Raw genomic sequence first — 27,727 nt, forward strand, 5'->3', positions numbered from 1 at the left:
CCAGAGCTCCTGGGGCCCAATGAGACTCAGGGGGAGCCCAAGGTAAGTGTGTTATACCGGTGGCTGGGTAAGTGGGTGAGTTGGCACAGAACCTGCTTTGGACACAAAAGGAAGGCACTGTCGTGCTAAGAAGTATGAGCAACCAAAGAACTTGCCTATCCTTTCCTAGTCCCGTGACTTCCGTGCTGGGACCAAGCACGTGTGCTGAACACAGTGAAAAGTGAGATGAACCACGGGTGGGTGACCCATATTTCCTTCTCCTTGGTCTCCGCTCATCAGTGAGGAGGAGGGAGAGGGTGCCGTGAATATGCATACCGAAACGTGAAATAGAAGTCAAGGTACTTTGGGGTAGCGTTTCCGTTATCTGGCAGGATCCAAATTCATGTGCATGTAACCAGCTACAAATGTGACTCGCGTGATTTCCATAGCTCCGCATCTGAGCTGAACGTGCTTACATTGGCATGGAACACTGGCCTCGCCCAAGATAAAGATGGCTGGTAAAATTAGTGCCCGCACTGTACAAGTCTATCCTCCTTTATTTAGAATGGCATTAAATATCAAATAAAGAACCACCATGATAACTGGAGAGAGTGATCTTGGAAAACAAAACAAAACAAAACAAAACCAAAAAAAACAAAACAAAACCAAAAAACTCCAAAACTAGGTTTCAGTACCTTTGACAGCCCTTTTCTGAACCAGGTACCCTGTACTTCTGTTCTGCTCTAGGTCCTACATGTTACGTAGATAATCGGGAACAGAACATTCTAAAACTGTCAGGTGGAACTGGGTGGACTTTACTCTAATTCTCATTCTACAGATGTGGAAAGGGAGCGGGTGTCAAATCAGGAATGTTGCTCCCGCCTCCTGTCTGTCCCATCCTGGCAGCTGCCCCACGTGGCCCTGCCCCAGGCTCCGGGGAGCTCACAAGCTGCCCAGGGCAGGGGCTTTCCTCGAAAGCTGCCCTTGGTCCAGGCTCCAGCCAGCCTGGCCTTCTTGAACAGCCTCTTCTGAGGGCAGAAGCTGTCTGCTCAGCTGTTTTCTGAGAAAGTCCCAGGAATCCTGGCCCCCTCCCCAACAAAGTGTCTTTAGCCATGTGAACTCCCATGCTGTGAGGCCCGTGGCTCACCAAAAAACCCCATTATGGCCGACACAATGCATGAATGTCCCAATCAGCCTGGAATCCTGGCCGGGAATGCCGGCCTTATTCACTGTATTGTATCTGGATAAGAAGGGCGCCTTTAGGTACAGAGAGAAGAGGGGGGGACGTCTTGCCTTGGGCATGGGAGGCAGTGTCCACCCCACCGTTGTGGGGCCTCCACTTTCCCACGGCTCCTCCCCTCCGGCTCTGGCTTCATCCCACTGGCTTTGAATCTGAAGGTCTTTTCCAAGGTTGACCTGTTCAGAACATCTTGGATTGGTGGACAAGAAAGGTGTAGGGCTGGGGAGGGGACAGGATTGCACAAACAGAAGGCTGGGCTGGGCATCGGGGGTGGGGACGCCAGGGGCTGGGAAGGCAGCAGGCCCAGGAAGTGCTCCCTATGGTCTGGGTTTGGGAGCCCTGAAGCTGCCTTTGCTTTAGAAAAGGCACTCCTGACAGCACTTTTTCTCCCGGATTGGGAGAATTTCATTGCTCTGTCCCTAACCAGATCTGCTCACTGCTCCCCAAACTCCCCTCTCATTGCTCCCTCCATCTGGTGGCTGACCAGCCCCCTGCTCCTGGTTGGTGCATGTCCAGCAGGCCTGGCTTTTGTCCCTGCAGCTCTCCACTCCCTTCCCTGGGCCCCGATCTCCACCTGCAGCCCAGCTTAGGCCAGTCTGCTCCTAACTTGAGACAGGAGGGATTTCGGCACCAGCTAGCCCTAGTGTTGGCCCCCATGCCATGGCTCCAGAGCCGGCACGGGCCCCAGCACCAGCCTGTGTCTCCTAGCCTGTCCGCCACCCTCACCCCTTCTTTTTCTTAAAGTGAAACTCCTTCCTGTCTGCGTGTACTGGCCTCCAATGTGTGAAAGAACTCAACATCCAGAGACCCAGGTCAAATCCCAACCTGCTGCTCTAAGGAGGTGGAGGCCTGGGTGAGCGGCCCAACTTCTCCAAGGTCCCGATTGCTCATAACTCTCCAGGGGCTTGTAGGGTTGAAGCGAATCAGACCTTCTAAATTGGAACGGCGCAGGCTGGAGGTTTTGAATCATTTTTTAAATTTCCCAGGTGATTCTGCAGACGAGAGAGATTCTGGAACCCCTGATAAAGAGAAGCACAAACATGTAGCAAAGGAGTTCCAAGGAGGGTCAGGGTGGGGGGATAATTCTTATGGTTAGATTTTGGGGTCTCATGAGGCTTCTGTTGCCCAAACATGAATTTTCCAGGAAGAACAGCCCTTTGGTCCTCTGTGAGCCACTCCTGATAGAAGCGGAGAAGAAACTCTGGAGGGCAGAGGACAGAGGGGGAGGCAGCCTGATGGATGTTCTAGGACCACAGCTCGGAGAAGGAAAGAGAACTGGCCCTTCCCTCTATAAACCCAGGGTCCGAGCCCTGGTTCCCAGTGTCAGCTGCTACTTCCTGGCCCGTGACCTCGGGCAGGCCCTCCTCTTTCCATCATCAGCTTCTGCCTGTAGAAGGGTGGAGACAAAAGGTGCGTGTTTCCTCCAAGTGTGGTTGGTCCAAGGAATCGTGCGTGGAAATCATGCAGGGACTTTGTCAAAGAGCAGAGGATGGGGCTTTACCCCCGATCTCCAAACCAAAATCTCCGGGGGTTTCTCAGTCAAGTCTGCAGCCCATTAACATTAGGCAACAAGTTGCCTACAATCACTAAGGCCTTTTCTAGCTCTGATGTTCAAGAACAGTGTTCTCCGAAAACCACCCCAATAGTGAAGAAAAACACGGAGCATCTATTCACTAGTGTATTTGATTTTATAAAGTATATGTGTGTCTCTGATTACTAAGGTGTTTTGAATATCCTAAGACATAACCACAAATACCGATTTTAAAGTTGTTACAAAAACAAACATAACTAACGTTTCTATGAGGAGGCGAAATTCTCCTAAAAGCCAAGACGACAATGAAGAACAAAGTTGGAGAAACGATACTGCCTAACTTTAAAACTTTCTGCAAAGCTACAGTAATCAAAATAGTGTGGTCTTGGACCGGGGGGAGGACAAAATAGATCAGTGGAACAGAGCAGAAGGCCCAGAGAAAGAACCACATAAATATAGTCAACAGATGTTTGATGCAGGAGCAAAGCCAATACAGGGGTCAGTCATTGTGCTGGGACAACTGGACAGCCACAGGCAGAAAAATGAATCTTGATACAGACCTGACACCCTTCACAGAAAGTAACTCGGAGTGGATCATCACCTAAATGTATACCTCAAACTGTAACATTCCCAGAAGGGAACATGGGAGAAAACCTAGAGGACCTTGGGTATGGTGATGCCATTTTAGACACAACCCCAAAGACATGATCCGTGGAAGGAATCATTGATAATCTGGACTTCACTAAAATTAAAAACTTCGATTTTGCAGGACACTATCAAGAGAATGAGAAGACATGCCACAGAGTGGGAGGAAATATTTGCAAAAGACTCATCTTTTGATATCATCATCTGATAGAGGACTGTGATCCAAAACACACAGAGAACCCTTACAACCTAACAATAAGAAAACAAATAATTGATTTAAAAAATTGGCTAAAGACCTGGGGCGCCTGGATGGTTCAGTGGGTTAAGCATCCGACTCTTGGTTTTGGCTCAGTTTGTGATCTCGGGATCATGAGATCAAGCCCTGCATCAGGCTATACACTCAGCGCAAGACCGTGGGACTCCTTCTCCTCTGCCCCCCTCACCAAACACAGTGCGTGTGCGTGCTCTCTCTCTCTCTCAAATAAATAAATCTTTAAAAATAATTGGCCAAAGACCCTCACAGGCACCTCACTGGAGAAGATGCATAGGCAGCAAGTAAACACGCAGAAAGATGCGCCACGTCCTGTGTCATCTGGAAATTCCAATCGGAACAAGAAGATACCACTATACACCTACGAGAATGGCCCAAATCCAGGACACTGACAGCGGGAAATGCCGGTGAGGATGTGGAGCACAGGGATCCCTCACGCATCACTGGTGGGGACGCAGAACTCTGCGGCCACTCTGGAAGACGGTTTGGCAGGTTCTCACAAAACGAAACATACACTTAACCCTATGATCCAATCACACACCTTGGCATTTACCCAAAGGAGTTGACCGTGTGTAGCTACACAAAAACCTACACATGGACGTTCATAGTACCTTCAATTCGTTATTGCTAATACTTGGAAGCAACCAAGATGTCCTTCAGGAGGCGAGCGGATAAATAAATCATGTGCCTCTGGACAATGGGATGTGGTATAGCGCTAGAAAGACATGCACGTCAAGCCACGACAAGACACGAGGACCCTTAAATGCGTATCGCTAGGTGAAAGAAGCAGTCTGAAAAGCCTACGTACCGCATGATTCCAACTCTGTGACATCCTGGAGACAGTCCAAAGACCCGCGGCTACCAGGCGTGTAGGGGGGAGATGGATAGAGGAGCACAGAGGATCTGTAGGGCACCCAAATACTCTGTGTGAGATTATAATGCCGGATACATGCCATTGTGCGTCCAAACCCGTAGGATATCTAACACCAAGAGTGAGCCCTGATATAAATTACAGACTTTGGGCGATAGTGGCGTGTCCATGGAGGTCCATTAATCGTAACAGATTCCCCAGTCTGGTGGGAGGTGCTCATCAACAGGGAGGCTGCAGGCGGGTTTGGGGCAGGGGTGTGCAGGCAATCTCGGGAATTTCTAGTTTTCTATGAACCTACAAGTCCTCAAAAACCAGGATTTTAAAAATGGACAGAAAGTCGGGCATGATTGAAAATCCACTGTAAGAGGGACTCCTGGGTGGCTCAGTGGGTTAAACCCTCTGCCTTTGGCTCAGGTCATGATCCTAGGGTCCGGGGATTAAGCCCTGCATCCGGCTCTCTGGTTGGCAGGGAGCCTGCTTCCTCCTCTCTCTCTGCCTGCCTCTCTGCCTGCTTGTGATCTCCATCTGTCGAATAAATAAATAAAATCTCTAAAAATAAAATAAAATAAAAATCCACTGTAAGGAAGTAGGTAGCCTCCACCTCCCCGATCTGACCATGTAAAATACGGGGCCCCATAAAAGCGAAGTTAAAGAAAAGCAGTGTTTTAAGAGGTCGGGGTGTCGTGATAAAGCAAGAACAGGGTCTATGTGACTGAATGAGCACAGACATAGAAAGTGACCCATCAGGAGGCAGGCGGCTTCCAGTACACACCTGACCCTCCCGCCAAGAGGGCAAGGATGCAGGTGCCTTGTGGGCACCCGGGCTGGGCCAGGCGTGAACCCCGTTGTTCACAGAATTGCCTTCCTTGTGTGTCAGCAAGGGCTGCCCGCATGTTCTCTCTGTGCCCACACACATCTTCTCGCTCATTCTCTGTGCTGCAGGCACCCCTCTTCTAAGACTGCAGGGCTCTCAAGAGGGCTGTGGCTGACTTTTGTGAGCACCTAACTGAGTGCCAGCACGTGTGGCTAACTTCACCACCTGCACTGTAGTTACACTCGAACTACGTCCTTGAACTCATGTTACAGGGACCAGTTAAAGGCCCAAGGATGAGGATGGGTATATTGTCCCAGGCGAGAGGGTCATGTCAGTGGCAGGACAGGGATTCAAGGTATAGTGTCTGAGCTCTCCGCCCTGTGTCCTTCAAGGGGGTACATTCAGAAGTGAATGCCTCTCTCCATAGATGGGGCCCCCTCCCCGCCCCTGGGAAACAAGACAAGGCCCCTCCCAACCCTTCCCTTGTCTGGGTAGCCTGAGGTCTGGGCTGGTCTAGGGTGTGCAACCCCCCAGCCCACTTAGTGTCACCCTGGAAATATCTGTCAAAGCCGTTTCCACCCTCAGCAAAGGCGGGTGAGCGGCGAGCCGGGCAGGGCAAGTGCTCACAGGCAGTTTGTCAACATAATTGATACTGCCAAGCAGAAGGCCGGTACAGCGGACGCCCGCGAGCAGATGGGGGAGGATGTGGAATCCCTATAATCTAGACAGAGGCGTGTAATTTAGGAAAGTGGATTTGTTTTTCTTGAACAACAGGGACAGATAACGCCGCTCCAAGTAGTCGGGACTGTCTTTGGAAAGCACAGACACTCATTATTTCTCTGTCCTGTGTTTCTAGCTCTTGTTCCAGAGGCATCCATCACAGCACGGCAACGCTGTGAGTCGGCCGTCCTCGCTGGTCTCCTGGCTCTGGCTTCTGCCCCCTCCAGGCTGCCCACACGTGGACACAGATGGCCCACTGGGCAGCAGCGAGCACTCCCTGGCGGTGGGGCAGTGAGCAAGGCTTCGACCTCTCTGTGCTCCCGTTTTCTCCTCTTTGCAGTGGGGATAACCTTATCTTCTATGTATTCACGCTTTCATTCACATGCAGTCTGTTTATGGAGCACTGATCACATGTCCTCTGAGCAAAGCCAGAGATGACTTACGGGCTGGGTCCAACCATCCATGACAGAGCAGAGCAGATAGTAGATGCTGCTTACATCTGACCCCCTTCCTTTCCCCTCTTTGCTCAAACACCAGTTTGTAAATCAGCCTCACATCTGCAAATCCCCTGTGGCTTTTGTCCTGTGCAGGACAAAATCCGCATTTCCTTTCTAGACTCTACACATTTAAGCTCTCCAAGAAAAATGTATCTATCAAAATTTAAATCATCCTTCGACTCCCGGGCCACTTCTGGAACTGCCCCCAGAAATACACGCAGACAAGAACAGAGCGAGATATGCATAGAAAAATGTTTATTACAGCATGTTGTAACTGAAAATAGAAGTGAATGTCACCACTGATCAACTGAGGAATTGTGAAGGAAGTTGTGGTCTTTGTATCCAGCAGACTTAGAGACCCTGTCCCTCGCATGCTGTCTGCCTTGTGATGGGTATCCAATACTGATGGGACGGGAGTACGGGCAGATGGAATGCAAGGTGGCCATTCACGGAATGAGGGGAACTAGAGGAACTGACATTAACGGGTGCCCCAGATACAGTGTTTGGCAAAAAAAGATTCAAGCAACAGACTAGGATGTGTAAAGAGTATGTTCTCATTTTACATTGTACGATGTGTCTGTACCAGACAAAACATCTTTGAACCAATAGGAAAAAACTAGGAAAGCTACAAGATAATCTCTTCAATAAAGATTTTTGGAGAGAGAAATGGGGAGCCCCAGGTGAGTTTTACTCATCTGTTTTATTTTTCCCATTTAACCACACAGCGCGAGCATCCCCCCTAGTAAGGAACATAGCCCTGTATCACCATGTGGGCCACTTCCCATCCTGTATTTAACCGATCCCCTACTGTTGGACAGTTGGACCATGGCCAATTTTTCACTTTTATAGACAGTGCTTATTTGAGCTCTTTTGGGAACGTATCTTTGCATTATAAATAATACATTCTTGGACGTATAATTGCTGTCACTTTCACTGCTGCTACTTCTTGTCGTCTTTGATCACTGCATGCCATTTATGGGATTTCAAAGTCAGGGAGTAGCTCAGCCTTTGACTAGTTCTCAGACAGAACAAACTGACCCCTGAAGCTCACTTTCCTCACCTGAGGAATGAAAGTATATCCCTTCAGGTGCTGCCAGTTAAGGAGAAGATGGCCAGCAGGGAGGCTCTGAGGTCGCGGGCAGCCACTCCCCATCCACCCTCCGCCAACACACACACACTGCCCGGGAGTCTTGGGAGAGTTGCTGATGCTGATGTAAGTGATTCTGAAGCAGGGACGCCCAGGGCGCGGGGTTGGCACACAGGGCAGGACACCGCCCCAGGAACTGGCTCAGTGGGTTTGGCAGGGTCACACCATCAGCTAGGGACACAGCCTTGGATTGAATTATTCCGAATGGAGCAGGGGGGGAAGATCCAGTAGGAGATTCGAGTTGCCAGGAAATCAGAATTTGATTTCTTAGCAGATGATTGCAACTGATTTTCAGAGGTCAGAGAATCTCAGTGCTAATGGGAAACTTTTCAAGTCATTTGCAGGGTGGGCTATAGAAGACAGTATAAGTTTTTAGAAGACAGACTGGACTTGAAGTCAGAGGAACAACTGTGGCAAGTTCCTTAAAACCTCCAAGCGTCTGCTTGTGGATTGGTACAACAAGGACGTTGCCGTCCGTCAGAAACAGGGTACTCGAGTGTCTACAAGTGTGTCTAGCACACAGGTGCTCACTCAATGGCCATTGCTATCATCATCATCATTATTCTCTCTCCTGGAGAAGCTAGGGAGTTCCTGGAGGAGACAGCAAGTCAAAGAGTGTGTTGACCATGTACCAACTCTCCCTGCCCTGGGCCAGGCCAGACACTGTCCCAGCCCTACAGATGCAGCAACGACAGAATTTTCTGCCCTCCTGGATCTCGTTTCTGGCTGGGAAGACAAAGAATAAATACATGAGTATAAAGTATGTTATCAGACAGGAGCTTTGAAGAGTCACAAAACCCAGAAGTGGCAGAGAGAGATATGGGGCTGGTTTATTATTTTTTTTAATGTTATCTTATTGTGGAAACAGTTAACATGAATCTGTCTTCTTAATACATTTGTAAGTGTATGCTGCAGTTTGGTTAACTATAAGCACTCTGATCTGTGCTAGGCTCTCCCTAGTTCCCCAGTGCAGACCCTGCAGCAGGGGGTGACACATATTACCCCGTTTTCACAGCCCATTCTGCCCTCCAGATGTTTATTTCCTTCATGGTGCTAACCTTAAACATAAAATTTATTATATCAGCAAAAGTTGATTTATTCAGGAATAATAGAGAATTGCAACTCAGGACATGCACGCTAGGGCAAGCCACAGGCAAGTCCAGCACACAAAGGAGAGGAAGGTTATTTTGCAGAGAAGGAGAAGTTGGCAGGGGCTGTTCTGAAGGAAAAGTCCACTGGAGAAGAGCTAGAGTTTAGGGTGGTGAGGTTTCTCGCTGGATGAGTTTCCACCCTGGCGGACTTCTTGTAAGAGAAGCGATGTACATCTTTCCCTGTGGGGCCTGTAATTGATGAGTCTTTCCCACCTCTTTTCCTATTGGAGCCTGTAACTGACACATCTAGGATAGGAATCCCTGCCCCCTGTCCTTCACAGCGCTCAGGATTAGTCGGCAATGCAACGTGGCAGTCTGCTTCCTGTGTGCTGGCTTTCCGTCCTTCCATGCTTCCCATGCATCCCCCTCTGGCTCCAGACCCCATTCCCGGGAGCTTTCTTTTTATTGATTTTCTAACCAGGGCCCAGATTTTACTCGACCCAGCTTTGCATCCCCAGTGTCTGATTCTAGTACCCTCTCAACAAATGTTGAACTAAATTAAAAAATCCAACTTTGTAGCCATCTATGGATGGAACCTCGGGTCCCCCTCCATTCTCCCACTCCATTGGAGATTTCCTTTACCTGTGGTTACAAGTGGGGGCTGAAAGTTCCCCAGCTCCTGCCTCGGGACTAGCCTAGGGCGCCCTCTCTGCGACAGGGAGGTCTGCCAACTCACCTCCCTGACTTGTCAGAGCCAGCCCCACGATGCCCCTAGGACTCTACAGAGCCTCACCCTGGCCATGCCTCTCCCCCTTTAAAGCACATCAGGGACTCCTGGTCACCAGGCTTAAGTCACACTCCTCTGCAGGCCTCTCCACCCCCATCAACCACCTGGCCCTTGGCCATAACCCACCCTCCCGCCCCCCCCACCTTAACTCCAAGGTCTTCTCCCTCACGGGGACAGGGGGCAGGGGTCTTCTATCATTTCCTTAGTTTCTGCGTCCTCAGTAGTGGATCTGGAGTTTGCTGCTTCCCTCGTGGTCTGACTCATCCTCCTGTGTCCTTCATAGCACTCAGGATCAGTCGGCAATGCAACATGGCAGTCTGCTTCCCGTGTGCTGGTTTTCCGTCCTTCCCTCTCCAGCATGCGTGCTGGCAACCCACCTGGGCTCCCACTCCAAGACAGCCAAACACCGTGGGGACAAGCCCCAAGCGACAAACATCGTGCACCCGGGACAACTCCCGTGGGCGGTTACTGTTAAACCACTTGTCTTCGCAGGATCAGGATGCGGCCAAAATGTGACGCCCCTTACAAGCCCCACTTAAAACAGAGGCCCTGGGCTCCAGCAAGCACCTGAGAGCTGGCCCTGCTGTCTGCCAGTATCCACCAGCCAGGACAGGCCCTTCCAGCCAATCAGGAGGAGGCCTTCCCTCCCCTTGCCTCATTAGCATATTTGGCCCTGGGAACCTGTGCCTGAACTTCATTAAGTGCAGGTCCCTGGTCTGTATGGGGAGGTCTCCCTGAGCACTAACCCTTGGTTCTGTGTCTCCCCGCTTCTGCTAGAGTTGTGGGCCCAGTAAAACTTGGCCTGCGCCTTTGACTTCTGGGTTTGGCCTGGTTTCTACCTCGGTTGGGCCTCAGAACCCCACTCCGGTAACAAATCCCCCTCCGCACCTGGATGGTCCTGGCACACACAGGGCATCTAACAGCTGAGAAGTGAGTGCACCGCTCCCTACCCTACCTTGACTCTGATAAGCAGGGCCCCTGCCTCAGCCACTCAGCATCCCAAAGCGCCATCTGTTTTCACCAGCACACCTCCTTGGCTTCCTTTGGAAGACACCTGACACTGTACCAAGGGGTGCCAAGGGGCGCTCAGGAACCAGGTGTGGAGTGGATGGTCACGGGACAGCTGGGAAAGATCACAGGAGAAGAAGGAAGCGGCTGGGTTGCCGAGAATTCCCTGGGCGCTCACAAATTTGCCCTCTGCTGTCTATGAAAAGCTACTAAGTAGGCAGTCAGAGACGTCCCAGAGTTCAGAAGCCTGTTTGGAAGTGGGGGTGAGGGGATGGAGGAGGTTTCCGGATGAAGACATGCTCTCATCTAGTTCAAAATACCCCTGCCTGTGCTGTTTTTAGGAACGGAGGTCAGAGAGAAAACCTAGAGGAGCCCCCTGGGCCAACACTTGTTGCTTTTCTGCTGCTGGGGGTTGGGAAGCCCTAGAAAAGGAGGCAGTAGTGTTCTGCGGCTCAAGAAGAAGAGGCGGTAAAACAAAACTGTTTGTTTTCCACCCCAGAGACCCAGTCTACTGAAACTGAAAGTGTGCTCCCAGGAGGAGCACGAGCTCAGAAAGGCAAATCCTGCAAAAACAAAGTCCAACTATCGGATGCGGGATTGGCTATTAAACAACAGGTGTTCTATTATCTCTATTCTGGTCCAGCCTAGAAAGATGCCTCCGGGAAGGTGCTGGAGGGGCAACTGACCGAAGCCTGGAATTCATGGTGTTTCAGAAATTGATACAGGGGAGGTGCGTGGGTCCTGCCTCAATATCCTTCTGACCCTTAGGCAGGACTCTTAGCAATGCTGACTCTAGTTTGAAATCTTTGCTCACTTCTCCTTAGACCTACGTGGCTCCTGGCCCCCTCTTCTGAGAGACCCTGGCAGGTGACAGAAGCTCTCCAGGTCTTCCAGGTCCTCATCTAATAATAAGGGCATGGATCCACCCCTCCCCCAGGACGTAGGGAGAGCCAGAAACGGGGCCACCTGTAGGAAGAGGCAGCTAGGTGCTGGGACGTGTCCGGTCCCTCCTTGCAGGACAAATGGCAAAGTCATCCCCAACCCCTTACCCCTCTAAACTTTCCAAACTGGCCTGCAGCTGCTGCCCGCGGGGGGCGGGGGGGGGGGCTATTTCAGACCGAGCTGTAAAAGGGACCAAAATATCCGGTGCGGTCTATAACTGGACAGGGAGTGTCAGCCCCTGTCCCGGGCTTCCTAGGGCGGCCTCTCCACTGCCTGGCAGCCAGGCTGCCCGTGCCCCTTCCCGCAGGGGCGCACCCTCCAGCCCGCTGGGCTCCCGCCCCCCAGGGCACAGACCTCGGCCCTCCCGGCCCTCCCGGCGCCGCCGCCCCTCCCGCCGGCCCTCCTTGCAGGCCCGCCCACCGCCGGCTCCGCCCTCCTGGCTCCGAGCTGGGGGCTCCCACTGCCCGGCCACTTTGCCCCTGGGGGGACCGAGCAGCTTTGTTCCTGAGCAGCCGCTGGGCTGCCTGCCGCCGCCGCTGCTCTCCCGGAGGACCTGTCTCCCCTTTCCTTATGTTTGTGTTTCTCCAGCACTTTCTGTTTTATTTTCCAAGTTCGGAGACTTACCTTTCTACGGTATTTCTTTAGTTACTGGTTTTAAAACTAGCTCTTTCTCGGGACCCCTGGCCTGGGGGAAGCTGCCAGACTTATTCCAAGTTTTGTTTGGAGATTGAAATTGCAAAAATTTTTTTTGGCGGGGGAGGGTGAGCGCGTTTGCTGGCCGGTGACCCCCTCCCCGCAGGAGGGGGCTGCCTGGGGCTGGCTGCTTCTCCTGACACTGCTTCTGCTGGATCCCCACCCTGGACTGGAGCTGGAGCTGGTACCCCTTCGAGCTTCTCCCTTGCCAGGTAAGGCCGGGGTCTCTTCTCTGGAGGCTGCTGGAGGTGACGGGGCTTCAGGCTTGGACCCATCTGCCCTGGGTGACAATGGGGGAGGCCTGGGTGCATGGAGCTGAGGAGATTGCCCTCTCCAGACTGAGCTGTGTCCTTCTGGGGCTTGAACTGGGGAGGGACCTCGGTCCTGAGCTGACAGGTCTCTGCTTTGGGAACTTCAGAGTGAAATGAAGCAGTCAGTAAGGAGCTGCCTGTCTGATTTTAGGTGAGCCGCTGGGAAGGCAGGAGCCCAGGAACGACTGGGGTGTGTCAGATACAGGGTCGTCTTTCCAAGCTGCTACTTTTCAAAGTTGTTGAGATCTCCCAGCCTCTTTCAACCTTCCAGTAAGAAATTTGGAGTAAAAGCCAGAAAGGAGGGGGAAAAGGAAAGAATAAGAGAAACAGCGGAGGAGAGAGAGAACAGCGTACCTTCAGTTTTGCATTGTTTTCAAGGAACTTTGACTTTTCAGCCTAAATTTAGATCTCTTTCCTTCTGTGCAGTTTATTACCCTTCTCTCAATGGTAGCAAACCCCAGGGCCAGGAGGGGGGTTGTTTTTGCCCCTTTTTTCTTCCCGTCCTCCAATGTAGCAGGCCAGAGGTTCCGGTCCCAGGTGATGAAGTTTAAGTTGGATTAGTGGTGTTATCAGACCATGTGTCCCCACTTCTCCCCACTCCCATGGAGACTCCGAGATGCCAGCGGCCATGCTTACCAGGCATCCCCTGAAGAAGGGGCCGCCCCGTCGGCCGGTCCTGGAGCGCTGGGCTGCATCCGTCTCCACGGAACTTCCTCCCGCTACTGGGTCATCCCCCAGAGCTTTCTGCACAAGCGCCTCTGTCCCCTCTGTCCTTGTGCAGGCCATTCCAGCCCCAGAGACACAGTTGGTCTCGTTGATGGTGTACGTCCAGCAAAATCCCAGACAGCCCGTGAGAACGCCCTGGCTTTGGGAGGAACCCTGGGACCCCTTCTAGTTTATTTGTTAATTGCACTGTTTCAGGAAAATTCCAGGGCTTCGCTGTGGTCCGAGGCCTCTAAGAGGGGGTGGGCTGCTCAGTGAAGGACAGGATCTCTTAACCCTGCCGCTTTATGGGGCTGCCTGAGCTCACAGACTGTCCAGTGAGCCCCAGTGTTCTCATCTGCCAAGTGGAGGTGATGGAAGGGGAGCGGGGGGAGAGTTCTGGGAGAGCAGGGCTTCTGGAAGGCACACACCATGTCTCAGAAGCCTGTGCTCGTTAACTCCCCAGAGAGCTGGCACCTGCACCCCATCCTAGATTTCGTTGTCCCTTTGCTGCTGAGGGGCCGACCATGACTTTGGGAAATTGTCACTCTGTGGTTGTTGGGGCTCTCATAGCAGGCAAGAGACTGGAAGCTAGGAAGGGTTTCTTTTCTGGGGATGCAGGAGTGGCCCTAGGGGATCCAGGGGGCTTTTAAAATAATCAGAACAGGGGTTTGTAAGTGGTTTTCCTGGTGCTTCCAAATTTCACTGGATGTTTGAAAAAGCTCTGCATCTCAGAATGGCTCAATAAGCAGCTCGCGGACTTATTCAGCCAGAGTTTTAATGTTTCTGGGTTGTGCTACTTTTTTATTTATTTTATTTTTTCTTAAAGATTTTATTCATTTATCTGGCTGAGAGAGAGCCCAAGTAGGCAGAGCGGTAGACAGAGGGAAAGGGAGAATCAGGCTCCCCACTGAGCAGGGATTCCCGATGCTGGACTCGATCCCAGGACCCTGAGATCATAACCTGAGCCGAAGGCAGACGCTTAACTGAGCCACCCAGGCGCCTCACAGGTTGTTTTAAAACTGATTTCATTACTTGCCAGTAAGCTGTTCAGCAGACTTTTTGTACAAACTGTAAACTTTGGTTTCTCTTGAAAAATGAGAAGACAGGACAACTTCTTCCTTGCATAAGATCTGTGCGGCCACCCACTTCAGTGAGGGGTGTGTCCTCTCCGCTGGTCCGCAGTTGTCTGTGTGACCAACGAAGGTCTCCTTGGACCCCGGAGTTTGCCAGCTCACACTAGATGTGCCGGCTTATCTCTCCCCCTCTGATTCCATTCTAGAGGGGTGCAGATAAGTAGAGAGAAAGCAGGATTCCTGGGAGCGGAAGCCGCAGCTCAAATGGAAAGATAATTGCCACCCCAAGAAAGGTCATCGGGTGTGGAGGACAGTAGCTGTGTGGCTGCGGTGGCCTGCAGGAATGTCATATAGGAGATGCAGCTGACCTGCTCTCTTCCTTCCCAAAGTGGATGTCCGAGGTCCTAGTGAGGGAAGTTTTGTTGGACTCTGGATTCTAGTGCAGGAGGGAGAGCTGTGCAGGGACTGAAGGGATCCACTCATGGTGGGGGGAGAAGGTCCCCCAATACTGGAGGTATTTCAACCAAGCTTGGATGGCCATTTCAGATAGCTGGCAGAGGGCTGAGCTGAACTTCGAATGCTTGTGCCTGGTGGACATTTAAAGTCTTTTTCCCAGCTTGAGATACGGCACTTCCTAAGGGCTTCCTCTCCAGCCTCAAAATTTGGCTAGTCCCCTCCTGCCTCCTCTCTTCCTTCAGTGCTGCTTCTGCTGCTGAAGGCTAGCACAGGTTGTGTGTGCGGTCACTAGGGGTCAGGACGCGGGAGTTCTAGGTGGCATTCCTATCGAGGATCTATCAGCGAAGAAATGGAAGACCAGGCTTTGAACCATTTACCTGAGGACAGGGAGAGAGGGGATGTGGAGTCAGGATTCAAAGCCACTTCTGGGGGATCAAAGTCCATTGTTATTTCAACAAAGGCCCTTTTCCTCAGGCTGGGAGGACTTGCCCTCAGAATGGAACATTGTTTGGGATGCAGACCTACAAGGAGAACCAGAAAATAGAAAATGAGAAGAGCCTACAGTCATTTTTAGGGTGGGAAAGGTCCCTGAAGATTTTGTTAGCCAATCCACTACTCAAGAAGTGGATACATGTTGTGATGAGCACTGGGCATTATACGTAACTAATGAATCACTGAGCACGACATCAAAAACTAATGATGTGCTATATGTTGGATAACTGAACATAATAATGAAAAAAGAATTAGATACATGTTAGGAGGCATGACAAATGTAACTGCAAAATTGAGGAAGACAAAGATAGGTAGAAGAGGAAAAGTGCAATTACCCATTGTACAGATGAGGAAACAGAGTCCAGGAAAACATGAGGGACTTGCCTGCTTCCTATTCAGAGAGAGGCAGGTCTCAAACTCAGGTCTCGTGAGGTGCCGGGACACAGAGGAATTGGCCCTCTGTCCTCCTGGCCAGGACTTAGCATTGTGCACGTGTGGGCTTGCACACATATGTGTGTGTGTGCATATGTGTATGTTGGGCAGGGTTCGTACCATTTTATATTGCTTCTTAAAATCCCTTCAAGTGGGTGAGCTAAACATTCCCACGTGCTAGGGCAGTGAGCCCCTCCGTGCACGCAACTTCCCACGTGTTGCCATGACGTTCTCTGATTATTCCCTAGGAATAGGGTTTCTGGGTCAAAGGAGGTGGGCAGGTTCATGTCTTCGGGAGGTCTCAGGACTGAGCATTCATGAGAGGCTGAATGCCAGGTAGTGTCATGGTACAAAATAAGGGAAGTCTTGATGGATACCCAGGGAAGGTGTGGAGGTTGGACCTGCCAGCGTTGTGGCTGCAAAGATGCCAGTATCCGTCTGTGACACAGCTAGCTGATGGCTGAGCTCCTTCCTACTGCTCGAGACTGAGGCCAGGGGCCTAGGGCAGGATACTCCCGGTTCCTGGGAGCTGGCTCCTTCTAGTTAACTCTGGCTGTGTTCTGGTAGAGATTTAATTTTTATTTAAAGTTTCGTTCATTATAAAATATTGCGGAGAAAAGGAATTGACACCATCTTTTGGTTGGAACTAACTCGAGGGAGAGCCTCTGCTGTAACTGCGACTGATCGGGGAAAATTGGCGCCGGCCTCGACTGCTGGCAGCCAAGCTGTTGGGGACAGTTTGCTCCTGAGTCCATAAAGACAAGAAAAAGCAAACTGACCTAAACAATAAAAGAACGTGTCATTTAAAAATAAAACAGTGGCAAACTTGTTTGTGATTGTGGATTCAGAGTGTCTGCGTATGGCTTTGCCAGATACCTGGTAAATCCCTCCTTCTAAGGGCTCTTTCACCTGAAGAAGGTTCTAGAAGCATCCCAGCCACGTCGCCCAATCTCCTTATCTGATGACTGCCTCCAGTGTCTCGTCTCTCGGGTGCTTGGTCACCTTCTCCTGGTCGTCACAGGCAGAGGAGTCGTCACTTACTGGAGCAGCCTCCGATGCCTTGTTGAATATCTGGTGAAAACGTCTTTCTTTTATTGAAATGAGAGCGGTCTTTACCACTTCCACTTGCCAGTCCTTATTTCATGTTTTGGAGCTATTTAGCATAATTTAAATCCCATTTCTGAGGACATTTTGTGAGCCCTGTAAAAACAAAAATAATGTGATCCTGAGCCTATCTGAGATTGAGGGCCCACGGGTGCCAGACTGGGTGTTTGGCTTTCTTACATCATTTATTGCTGCGAATTTAGCTCTGCTCTTCCCTGCTGTGCCGACGGACAAACCGAGGCTTCGGACAGTCCCGCGATGGGTCAGCTGCAGCAGGATTGGGATCCAAACCCATGTGTTAGTGGAAAGCTCATGCCCTTACCCAAATTTCCAGACTGAGTATGTAAGGTAAATGTATGGAATTGATACAAAGAGGCAAATAACACCATTTGGAAGTGCCTTTTACTTGTTAAAAATATTTCTCATTAAAATAGCTTAAATTATAAAAGTAACAAAAGTGTATTGTTGTAAGTGAGGCAGGGTTAGCGGAACCCTGCATTCACCCCCTTTCCACCCTCCCCTTAACCAATAGTAACATTGTGGCAAATAGCCTTTTGCAACATTATATCCAAACCACACACATCAATCAAAATCCAGTGTTTGAACAGTTTGGGAACAATAATAATGAGTTCTAAAACAAGTTTATGTAGCACAATGTCTGGCTCCTAGGACTGGACTCCACTAATAATTGAAAGGTTGAGCTGTATTCTGTTCTGCTTGGTCTGATGTTTGCTGGGAGTGCACTGGGCAGTGGTGCAGTGGTCCCCCTTTGCTTTCAGCAAAACTGATGGTCAGAATGAGGCCCTGGGTGGATTGTTTCCAGGCCTCAGGAGAAACACCTAATGGCAACATAACCTTCTTCCCTGCTCTGGAACTGCTGTGGGCAAGTCGCTTGGGCTTTCTGAGCATCTTGGGTTCTTCGACCCCAGCACCCCATGCTGCTGACAGCGCCACGTCCTCTGCTCCTGAAACCTGCCATGGGCTTGTCAGTTTCTGCCACGAGGCAAGGAATTCCTTTAGATGACGGGTTTCACGTTCTTTATCTATGAACAATGCTGGACACAGTGGGAACACAACTGATTTTATGGAACAGTGTAATTTCAGAAGGGTGTTAATTAAGTGCCTGGCACAAAGTAGGTATTGAATTAAGAAATTACAATTTATTTTATTTTTAGATTTTATTTATTTATTTGACAGAGGGAGAGATCACAAGCAGGCAGAGAGGCAGACAGAGAGAGGGGGAAGCAGCCTCCCCACTGAGCAGAGAGCCCGATGCAGGGCTTGATCTGAGGACCCTGGGATCATGACCTGAGCCGAAGGCAGAGGCTTTAACCCACTGAGCCACCCAGGTGCTCCTGCAATTTAGCTGAAATCACAGTTAAGTCAGTGAGTGCAATATCAATATTGGAGAAGTCACAGGGATATTTACGCCACCTGGCATGGTGTCCCCCCGACTGGTGTGCCCAACACCAGCCGCTTAGGAGGGGCTCTGCGTGATGACCAGGCAGCCTGGGGACCTGCCCGTTGTTGAGGCCCGCACTGAGCCTGGGGACTGGGCTTACACTGGCAACAGTAGGTCTGGCTCAGGTCTGAATTTGGCCCTCCTGTTTGCGAGCTGTGTGGTTTCCAGCACCATTTGGAACATCTCCCGGCAGGGGCACCAGGGTGGCTCAGTCCACTGAGCATCTGCCTTGGGTTTGGGTCAAGCCCCAAGTCAGACTCCCTGCTCAGCGGGAAACCTGTTTCTCCCTTTCTCACTATAGCTCCTCCTGCTTTCTTTCTCTCTCTCAAATAAATACAATCTATATTTTTTAATAGAACTTCTCTGTGTAGGAGCCCAGGGTGGGAGCTCTGATAGCACTGAGTGCCAGCCTAGGGTCTGGGATCTCTGGGGCATGAGCAGGTCTGACATCCTGAGGTCCTCATAGGTCAATTTTCTACCTTTACAAGGTCATAGGGGCCCCAGGACTTCCCTTTAGCCACACTAGCTTGTTCTTAGACTAGGAAAGAAAGTTTCTGAACCCACTAGATCATCCCCTCACAAAGTGATTTAGTAGCTGTGTGGATATATGTAAATGTAAATATCTATAGCCCTTGCCTCTTTGGTGAGTCATTTAACACTAGCTCTTCCTGGAGGGCCTGGGTGGCTCAGTGGGTTAAGCATCCGACTTTGGCTCAGGTCGTGATCTTGCGGTCCTGGGACTGAGCCCTGCATCACTCTCCTCCTGCTTCTCCCCCTGATCCTGCTCTCTCTCTCTCTCTCTCAAATAAATACAACCTTTTTTTAAAAAAATAGCTTTTCCCACAGGGATCCATCCTGTTACCATTTATCATGCTCTGAATGTAGGGATATTTAGGGACTGAAGAATGGATACAACACAGCCCTGATGCCAGAATGTTCAGTGCACTAAGGGTGAGGGTTCAGGCACTCCAGGCTGGGGACGACAGAAGAACAGTTCACCCCGCAGTCAACCACTTAACCAGGCACCAAGGACTCCCGCAGTGTAGTCGTGGGCACTGAGTGTTTCTGTGCACACGCCCCACCCCATGACTTCTGCAACAGTCCTGGAGCTATGTAGTCGTCACCTTATGTAGGAGGGGAGACCTGGAGAGGTTAAGAGACTCGTCTAAAGACAAGATAAGCGCAGATGTCCCTGCTCCCCGCTGCTCCCCGCTGCTCCCCCCCTCTTCTTCTCATCCCTTCTGTGTCAGAGTGTGACTTGTCAGAGCTGGGCTTTCACTGAGGGCTTCTGAGAGCCGGAACACCTAAACTGAGTCCTGGAGGAAGAGAATTCGCCACGCCGCTTTAAATGGCTTGTTTCTCCTTTGGGCCATCCCCCTACAGGGGAGGGTCCCAGAGGCAGACACTCTGCCTTGTTTATCTCTATCTTGGGGACTCTGGCATGGCCTTGGGGTGGGTGGGGCTACAGTGTTTGTGGCATGAGTGAGCATTTGTGTGGGTGGGTTGGGGGGGCATGACGCTGTGGGTGAGTGAGGAGGCAAACACACGAGGGGGCGAGGGACGAGTGAGTGGATGCGTTCATCCACACTGCCACGTTTCCATCAGCCATGTCTGGATGCGTCTTCAGGTGAAAAGGAAAGGGGGCGGGTTTGTGATGGTCTTTTGCTCAAACAAAACTTTTCAAGAGGCTTTTCTCCTGTCCCTCTTGTTGCATACTCCCACTAGGGAATGCCCAGGCTGTGTTTACAAAGCTCGGCTTTGCCGGGTACTGCACAGTGCAGTGGAAATGAATGGAGCTCCTCCCACAGATCCCCTTGATGGGGAGACATTCTGGGGCTTCTCCTCAGCTTGGTTCTGGGGTCTTGGTACTGTGATGCCAAAGTCATAGGCTCCTTTAGGAACAGAGCTGGAGAACCCCACGCTGTGACAGCTCAGAGCCCTCTAACGGGAAGAAAGTTGATCCTGCAGAGCCCGTGAGCCTGGTGCGTCCCCATGTATCCCTGACCTTCTTCACACGCTTGTGGCTGCACAATGACAGGAACGTGGTGGGGTCTGAGGCCGTACCTTGGAAGAGTAGAAACACTCTTAATGAATAGGGCAAGACTGTAAGTCCTGTGCAAATCTGCAAGCTTAGTCTTTTGCAGGGAGTAGCAAGTTCAAGGTTACTTTTTAAAAAAAAAAAAACATTTTTTTTTTTTTTAGAAAATATAAGAGATCTTCCTATTATTATCTAAGTGAAATACACAGTTAAATATAGTTCAGACACTCAACCCACTGATTCATTTGTTTCCGTGACATTGATATGTGGGGGGCTTGCTGTGTGCCTGTCACCATCTAGGCACAGAGGAAGAGAGACTAGAGACACAATCCCTAGGTCTAAAGAAGCTCAGTGGAAAAGATAGGCCAATAAGTAGGTCAGTTTTATTTTTTTTTTAAGATTTTTTTACTTTTAACTAATGTCTGTTCCCAACGTGAGGCTCAAACTCACAACCCCAAGATCAAGAATCCCATGTTCTACTGACTGAGTTAGCCAGGCACCCCTAAGTGGGTCAATTTTAACACCCCTTGTGGGGTGCTAAAACTTAAGGGTCTGTAGGAGCCTAAAGAAGATAGTGACACACTTCTTGCCTGGGAAATCAGAGAAGGCTTCCTGGAGGAGAAAGCACATAGGCTGGGTTTTGAAGCCTCAGTAGGAATCTGCCTGGCAAGGAAAAGAAAGCATCACTGAGGCAATGTCAGAGATTCAGGAAAAGAAAATACTGGGGAGGGGCACCTAAGTGGCTCATTGGGTTAAGCCTCTGCCTTAGGCTCAGGTCATGACCCCAGGGTCCTGGGATCCAGCCCGAATCAGGATCTCTGCTCAGCAGGGAGCCTGCTTCCCCCTCCTCTCTCTCTGCCTGCCTCTCTGCCTGCTTTTGATCTCTCTCTCTGTGTGTCAAATAAATTAAAAAAAAAAAGAAAAGAAAAGAAAAAGAAAATACTGGGGTGTTGGAGGAAGAAAGAGAAGTCTTTGAGTTTGGAGAATAAGATTCATGAGGTCAGATGTGGGGGCCATGAACCTGGAAAAGGAGATTGGGGTCCAACTGAGAAGGGCCACAAAGGGAAGACTTTAAGGCGGGAATTGACAGGAACAGACCTGTCTCATCCGATAAACTCTGTGCTGATGGTGAGAAGCCCTTTGAAAACTCAGAGTATGACATGGGAATTTCTAATTTGGTCCAGGGATAGGAATCTCCTCTCAGAAGGGAAACCGTCCTCAGAGCTTATGTGGAGCATACGGCCTCCAGCAGAGTGGGGATCAGAGACTACAGGGTCTCTAAAGGTGGGGATACCATAAACCCACTTGCTGGAGCCCACGGGGAGGGAGGACCATGCTCCCCTGGGAAAGGGGAGTCAAGTGCCTGATACCCCTTGGCAACCCGCCCTGTCCCTCAGCTTCCCCATCTGAAGATTGCTAACACCTGCCTAACTCACTCTTGTTCCAACAAGCACCCAAGCCCTCTGCACGGCCCAGGACTTCATCCTTCTCCCCTAGGAAAGGGGGAGCCTTCATGATCAGTGTGGGGGCTAGAGCACTATTTATACCCATTGCTTCATCAGACCAGACGCTGCTCAAAATAAGTTAAACAGAAATATCTTTCTGTGTCCTCAGGACCCCGTAATCTGAGACAGTCTCTTGTGAAATGCCGTGACACAGTGTATTGGAGGGGGGGAAAGAAAGAAGCAAAAGAAGAAAATATTGGGACAAATGCAGCACCAAAGGTGTAAAAGACCTAAGGACGGGGTGCGGCACCCCTGAGATGTTAGAATGAACTAGTGGAGTGTTAAAGAGCATTTGCATGGGCTGAAGGGAGGGCGGCCTCCTGTCCTGGGCTGCCCTGTTGGCCCAAGAGGGACGCAGGTGGGGGATCTGGATGGGTCTGGGAAGTCCACGCTGCAGAGGAGTTGAACTGGGCCATTCTGGGAAAGCCTGTCTAAACTGGGTTGGGAACCGGAGGCAAGATGTAGAGTGAGAACGACATTTGTGAAGTAAGGGACACTGCGTGCGGGAGTCTGGGTGAGCTCCAGAGATCAGGGGCCCTACCTGAGGGCCTAGTTAAGCACACACCCGCTCTGTGGTTTGCAAGAGAAGAAACCACAGTGCAAATGGGCTTGAGTTGAAGAAGGGAAGGCAGGGAGGGGTTTGCTTTGGGCAGCACGGCTCCGGTGCCTCTGACCTTCGGGCAGTGCTGGGTTCAGTGCTCAAGTGATGGATGTTACCTCCTTCCCCCCCCAGTACGCGGCCTCGTTCTCCATCAGGCTCCCCTGTGCCACGATGGCCTTCAGTATCTCTAAACTTGGCACCTGGAATAGAAACATACCTCTCTCTGGAAACTCCTGCTTAGGGCCCAGAGACGGCCCAGCTTGCTTACCTGCTTCACCCTTGTCCTATTCCAGCATCTGGGGGGATGTGGAGTCTACACCGGTCTAGTCTGGTCTCGGGCCACCCCACCGGCTAGGTGGAAGGTACGCCCTCCCGTGAACCACATCAGCGGAGTGTGGGAGAGGAGTTTTCGGCAAAAGCAAGAGGTGAATTCTGCTTCCAGAAGAAGGGAGTCTAGAAGGGTTAAAGCAGAGGTGGGGGCAGGCAGGAGACCTTCCCTGGGGGGACAGGGGCACAGAGGAGGACAGACAGGAGTGGTCTCAGGGTGCCCAGTTCTATGGCCTTTCTCTTCCCACTGCCCTAAAGCCCTTTAGACTGAGCACCTTTCTGGAACTGGGGAAATGATTCAGATTCAATGAGCATTTCCCTGTGTGTTATTTACAGCAGAAAGCTCCAAGCACTGACATTCCAGGGCCCACAGTCTGGCCTGGGTGGTCCTTCCCACTTACATCTTGTTTTCCTTCAGGAGGCAGCCAGGAACCCCCAGAGAGTGTGGCCCCAAATGTGGATCTAGCCTCTGCCATGGATAACCACGTGGTCCTAAGCAACGTCGTGGCCTGGGGGTTCCGGACAGTGAAAGAGGATGGGGACTCTGAGCACACGAGGCTGTTTTGGGGGCCTTTCAGGCGTGGCTGTGCACCTGCTGTGTGGCTGGGGCTCAGTGACTTACCAGAGTCCACGTCCAATCAGTTCTGACCCGGACTGCCACCAACCTTGAGGGGATCGCTGGTAGGCAATGGTTCTCCTAGTCACCTGTCAGGCCTGTCATCAGATCCAGGAGGTGGTTAATCCTAACGCTCAAGAAACCGTCCTTGGCAGCAGAAGCTCGTGGCATATGGGAACGAAACCCCATAGGTTCCCCATCTTTGCTGTCAGCTGTGTCTGATCAGAGCCCCCTCTCTGGTCTGGTAACAAACCATGGCCACATCCCATGACTTTCTGTTCACTTTCAGGGACTACCAAGCCTAGTCCATCCATTCCAGCCCTAAAGTGTAATCCCTGCCTCCGGCCCACGTGGGTACCCACGGGTAACCACTGTCCCAAGGGACCTGGTGATGGCGCTGGGGGTGGTTGACGTCTTCCCTCCCCCCTTTCTCCCTCCTTACCTACTTCGGTGGCACAGGGGCCTTCCTGCTGGCGCTGGTACTTCATTGAACTCTGGGGACCCAGGGGGTGACTCTAACGGAACCCCCCGGCTTGGGAGAGCTCTTCTGGTCGGGCTCTCCCTTGCCCCTTGCATTTCTGCTCTGCAGCACCTTTGGGGCCACTCACAGCCGCAGTCTCCTCGTGCCAACAGCTACTCTGGTTGGGTACCAGCCCAGCAACCCAGGCCTGCCTCCCTTTTGTGGTGTTTCTGTCACTCCTGGGACATCACTCACTCATGCCACATGGAATCATGGGAGTGCATGCGGCCCCCTCCCTGATCTTGCGCTGCCCGCTCGCCTGTCCTCTTCCCCTGGGTCACAGAAGACCAAGATGACATGCAGTCAGGTGACAGGAGACTGGGTGGGGGGTGGTCCAAGCCAGCTGGGGCAGGTCCGTGATGGGACGCTCTGAGCTCTGTCTGGAGGCTGTGAGGGCTTACTGCAGGACTCATCCACGAGCCTACGGACCAGATTTGTGCAATAGGGGCCTCACTGGGTTCTTGTGAGCACGTGCAGACCATGAGACGCCCCAGTGGGCGGAGTCTGAGGGCTGGGGCCACTTCCTGAGCTGCTGGTTTCAGGAATCCGGGAAACGGAGCGAGACCTCTTACTCCTTGCCATGCCCCTTTCTGGACGGCTGCCTCCTTCCCGTTATTCAGATCTCCGTCCAGTGTCCCCATGTGGGACACTGTCCTTCTATGAAGTGTGCACACTGTCCTGCCCCAATCAATACCCGTGACTTCCCCCGGCTGTGCTCACATCCGTTCTTCTCTGACACCGTACTATTGCTCACGTGCGTCTGTGCTGTGCTCTCCTCTCTTCCTAGACAGAAGGCTCCACGGAGCCGGGGGCGTTGCTCTACCCAATGGTTAAAGTGCCTGGCATGCGGTCCGGGACGTGGCAAATAGTGGCCGAGTTGATAAATCGACGAGTCCTCGGACCGTGCGGGGTAGGGAAGCAGTGAGCACCGGCTTCAGGGCACGGGTCGCCTTCCGAGTCCTCCGGGGCCAGTTGAAGGGACACACGTCGTTTGAAGACTAGACAGAGCTTGAGTTTCATTCACAAACTGTAGCAGCTGGGAGAGAAACGACGGGCATCCTGCCTCTTCTTAGGGAAAAACAAAACAAAATGAAACAAAAACAGCAGAGAGGAAATATTTTTGAATGCCGCAGCGTAAAGAAGGAGGCCACATCCCTCACTCCATTTCCTCCTCCTTCGGTCAGATGAGTCCAGAGCTTTGCCGGTTGGCATAGGGGATTCCATTTTTTTTAAAAAAAATATTTTATTTATTTGTCAGAGAGAGAGGGAGCGCGAGCACAAGCAGGGGGAGCTACAGGGAGAGGGAGGAGCAGGCTGTCCACTGAGCTGGGAGCCCGACGCGGGACTTGATCCCAGGACCCTGGGGTTAAGACGCGAGCTGAAAGCAAACGCTCAAGCAGATTCCATTTAAATCTTGTGACGTGCTAATGAGGAGGACATGGGACTGGTTGGATGTTCTTGCTCGTTAGCAGGACCAAAGACTACGGGAGGTTTGGGCTCCTTCTTCTCTCTCCTCCCACCAGGCTGTTCTCCAGACAGAGACCAGTGCTTCCTGCTCCAGTGAAACACACCCCAATTCTAGGCTCACAGGGGCCTGGGATTGAGCCCCAGGTCCGTCACCCCCCGCTGTGTGATCGGGGACATGTTCTGTGACTCTTCTGAACCTGAGACCCCTTTGCCGGCTTGTTACGAAGAGAGAACACATTGCAAGGGAAGCCAGCACGGTTCTGTCTGCGTGAATCACGCTGTGCCCTCGTGTGGTTGTCCTGTCGTTCCCGCTCAGACAGTTGGATCAGCCGCCGTTCTGCAGGTTTTCACATATATTTTCGCTGCCCTAAGAGTCCTCTGTGCTCTGCCTCTCTCTCTCCTCCCCACCCCAGCCCCCTGGTGGCCGCGGGTCCCTGTATGGTCTCCACGATTTTGCCTTCTCCAGAATGTCACAGAGTCGGGCTGCTACGGTGTGCAGCCTTTCCAGATTGGGCTTCTTTCACGGACTGATAAGTATTTAGGGTCCCTCCGTGGCTTTTCATGGCCCAGGAGCTCATTTCTCTTGAGTGCTGAATAATGTTCCCTTGTCTGGGTGGACCACCGTTTACAGGTCTGTTCACCTACCTGAGGACGTCTTGAACGCCTCCAGGTTTTGGCAGTTGTGAATGGGGCTGCCGCACACATCCACGTGCAGGTTTTTGTGCAGACATAAGTTTCGAGCTCCTTTGGGTAAATACCAAGGAGCATGGTTGCTGGGCCACACAGGAAGAGCGTGTTTAAGTTTTCGAGAAACCACCAAACTGTCTTCCCATGTGGCCGCGCCTTCCTGCGTTCCCTCGAGCCGTGAGTGAGCGGTCCTGCCGCTCGGCGTCCTTGCAGGCATCTGGTGTTGTCTGTGCGCAGACTTTGGTCCTTCTTGTAGGTGTGTCATGGATGCAGTTTTAACTTCCAGTGTTCTGATGCCGCGTGGCGTGGAGCGTCTCTCTACGTGACGACTTCCTGTCTGTGCATCTTCCTTGGTGATGAGCCTGTTAAGAACATGGGTCCATTCTTTAAATCAGGTTGTTTGTTTTCTTCTTGTTGAGTCTCGAGAGTTCCTTGTATATTTTGAATCCAGTTCTTCTTCGGCCGTGTCTTCTGTAAATATTTTCTCCCACTCTGTGGCTTGTCTTTCCATCCCCCTGAGGTTTGTTGTCCTTGCTGCTAGTTAAAAGTGCCACACCCAGAGCTCTCACCATAGAAGAACAGACTAAAAATATAGGGGTGCCCGGTTGTGCCCGCTTCGTTACTAGGTGTGACAATGAGAAGGAGCCCATGTGGCACGGGAGGTGGAGAGCTTGGCTTCTGTCCTCAGCCTCTGACTTGCACTCCCTCCACACATTTCCAGGGGTGTCCCCAGCCCCAGTTCCTGTTCTGAGCTCTAGGCTCAAGTGTCAAGTGTCTATCTTTGACTTCTCCATCTGGCTGCCTTCTGGGTCCTCAGACTCACTCAGTGTGTCTAGTGGGAGCTCCTTATCCCTGCCACCAGCAGTGACTGGCTCTGGGTTTTCAAATTGGGACTCTGGGCTCCCCTCTTCCACATCCTCCTCTCTCCCTCCACTCCCAGCCAATCATACATATCATGGCGTCTGCTGTCAGCACAGGCAAGGTGGTCTATGTCTCTTTTCATGCTACCTCCCTCCTCATTCGCCTCTCCGTTCTGTCCATCCTCTCCACAGGCTTGATGCTACACCCGTGCGTGAGAACACCCACTGGTGTCCGGAGGTCTCAGGGTGGTCTGTCCCCTTTCTCTGGGTCACCACACAAGTCCTAAGCTGTCTTTAGGAACAGCCCTCAAATCTGAATGCCTTCCTCTCCCCCACATCCCTCCCTTCTCCTTCAGCCTTTATTTCCTTCTCTAAAATACTGTACTTCTGCTATCCCATGACTGTTCCTCAAAGGGAGGCCGGCCATCACTGGCGAAGGCAACCCTTGTCCTCCCACTTACTCCCCACTCATCTTCCCAGGCTCAGCTCAGATATCACCTCCTCCAGGAAGCCTTTGGTGACGTCCTAAGACTGAGTTAGGTGCTCGTCCCTCCCTCCATCAGAGCTCTGATTACATGGATTTATAAGCATCTTCCTGCTTCTCTGTCTCCCCCGTGGGGCTGCCATCTCTGGACAGAGTGTCCTACCCTCCGTGCCTGGCCCTTAGTCAGTGTTAACATGCATAGAGGGCATGCTTGAATTAGACAGTGAAACAGTGTGATTCTCGGTGCCCCCTGCAGTCACCCTCTGACTTCTGAGTAGCTCAGATGGAGGATCTCCCTCCATGTTGTTTGTGGCCGTGTTGGCCAACATCTAACTTTATACAAGATTATCA

At 51.5% G+C, this 27,727-nt stretch overlaps 1 protein-coding gene across 1 annotated transcript in view; it reads left to right on the top strand.

Moving 5' to 3' along the window:
- Window positions 1–12,308: 12,308 nt before the first annotated feature.
- COL22A1 (collagen type XXII alpha 1 chain) overlaps window positions 12,309–27,727 on the top strand; it is a 240,256-nt gene continuing 224,837 nt past the window's right edge. The window contains exon 1 of the mRNA XM_032873482.1: window positions 12,309–12,448. The gene's annotated coding sequence lies outside the window, so the exon portion shown is untranslated. The remainder of the gene's footprint in view (window positions 12,449–27,727) is intronic.

This window comes from Lontra canadensis, unplaced genomic scaffold, assembly GCF_010015895.1.
Source record: "Lontra canadensis isolate GAN:19392208 unplaced genomic scaffold, GSC_riverotter_1.0 scaffold49, whole genome shotgun sequence".
NCBI classification, from domain to species: domain Eukaryota; kingdom Metazoa; phylum Chordata; class Mammalia; order Carnivora; family Mustelidae; genus Lontra; species Lontra canadensis.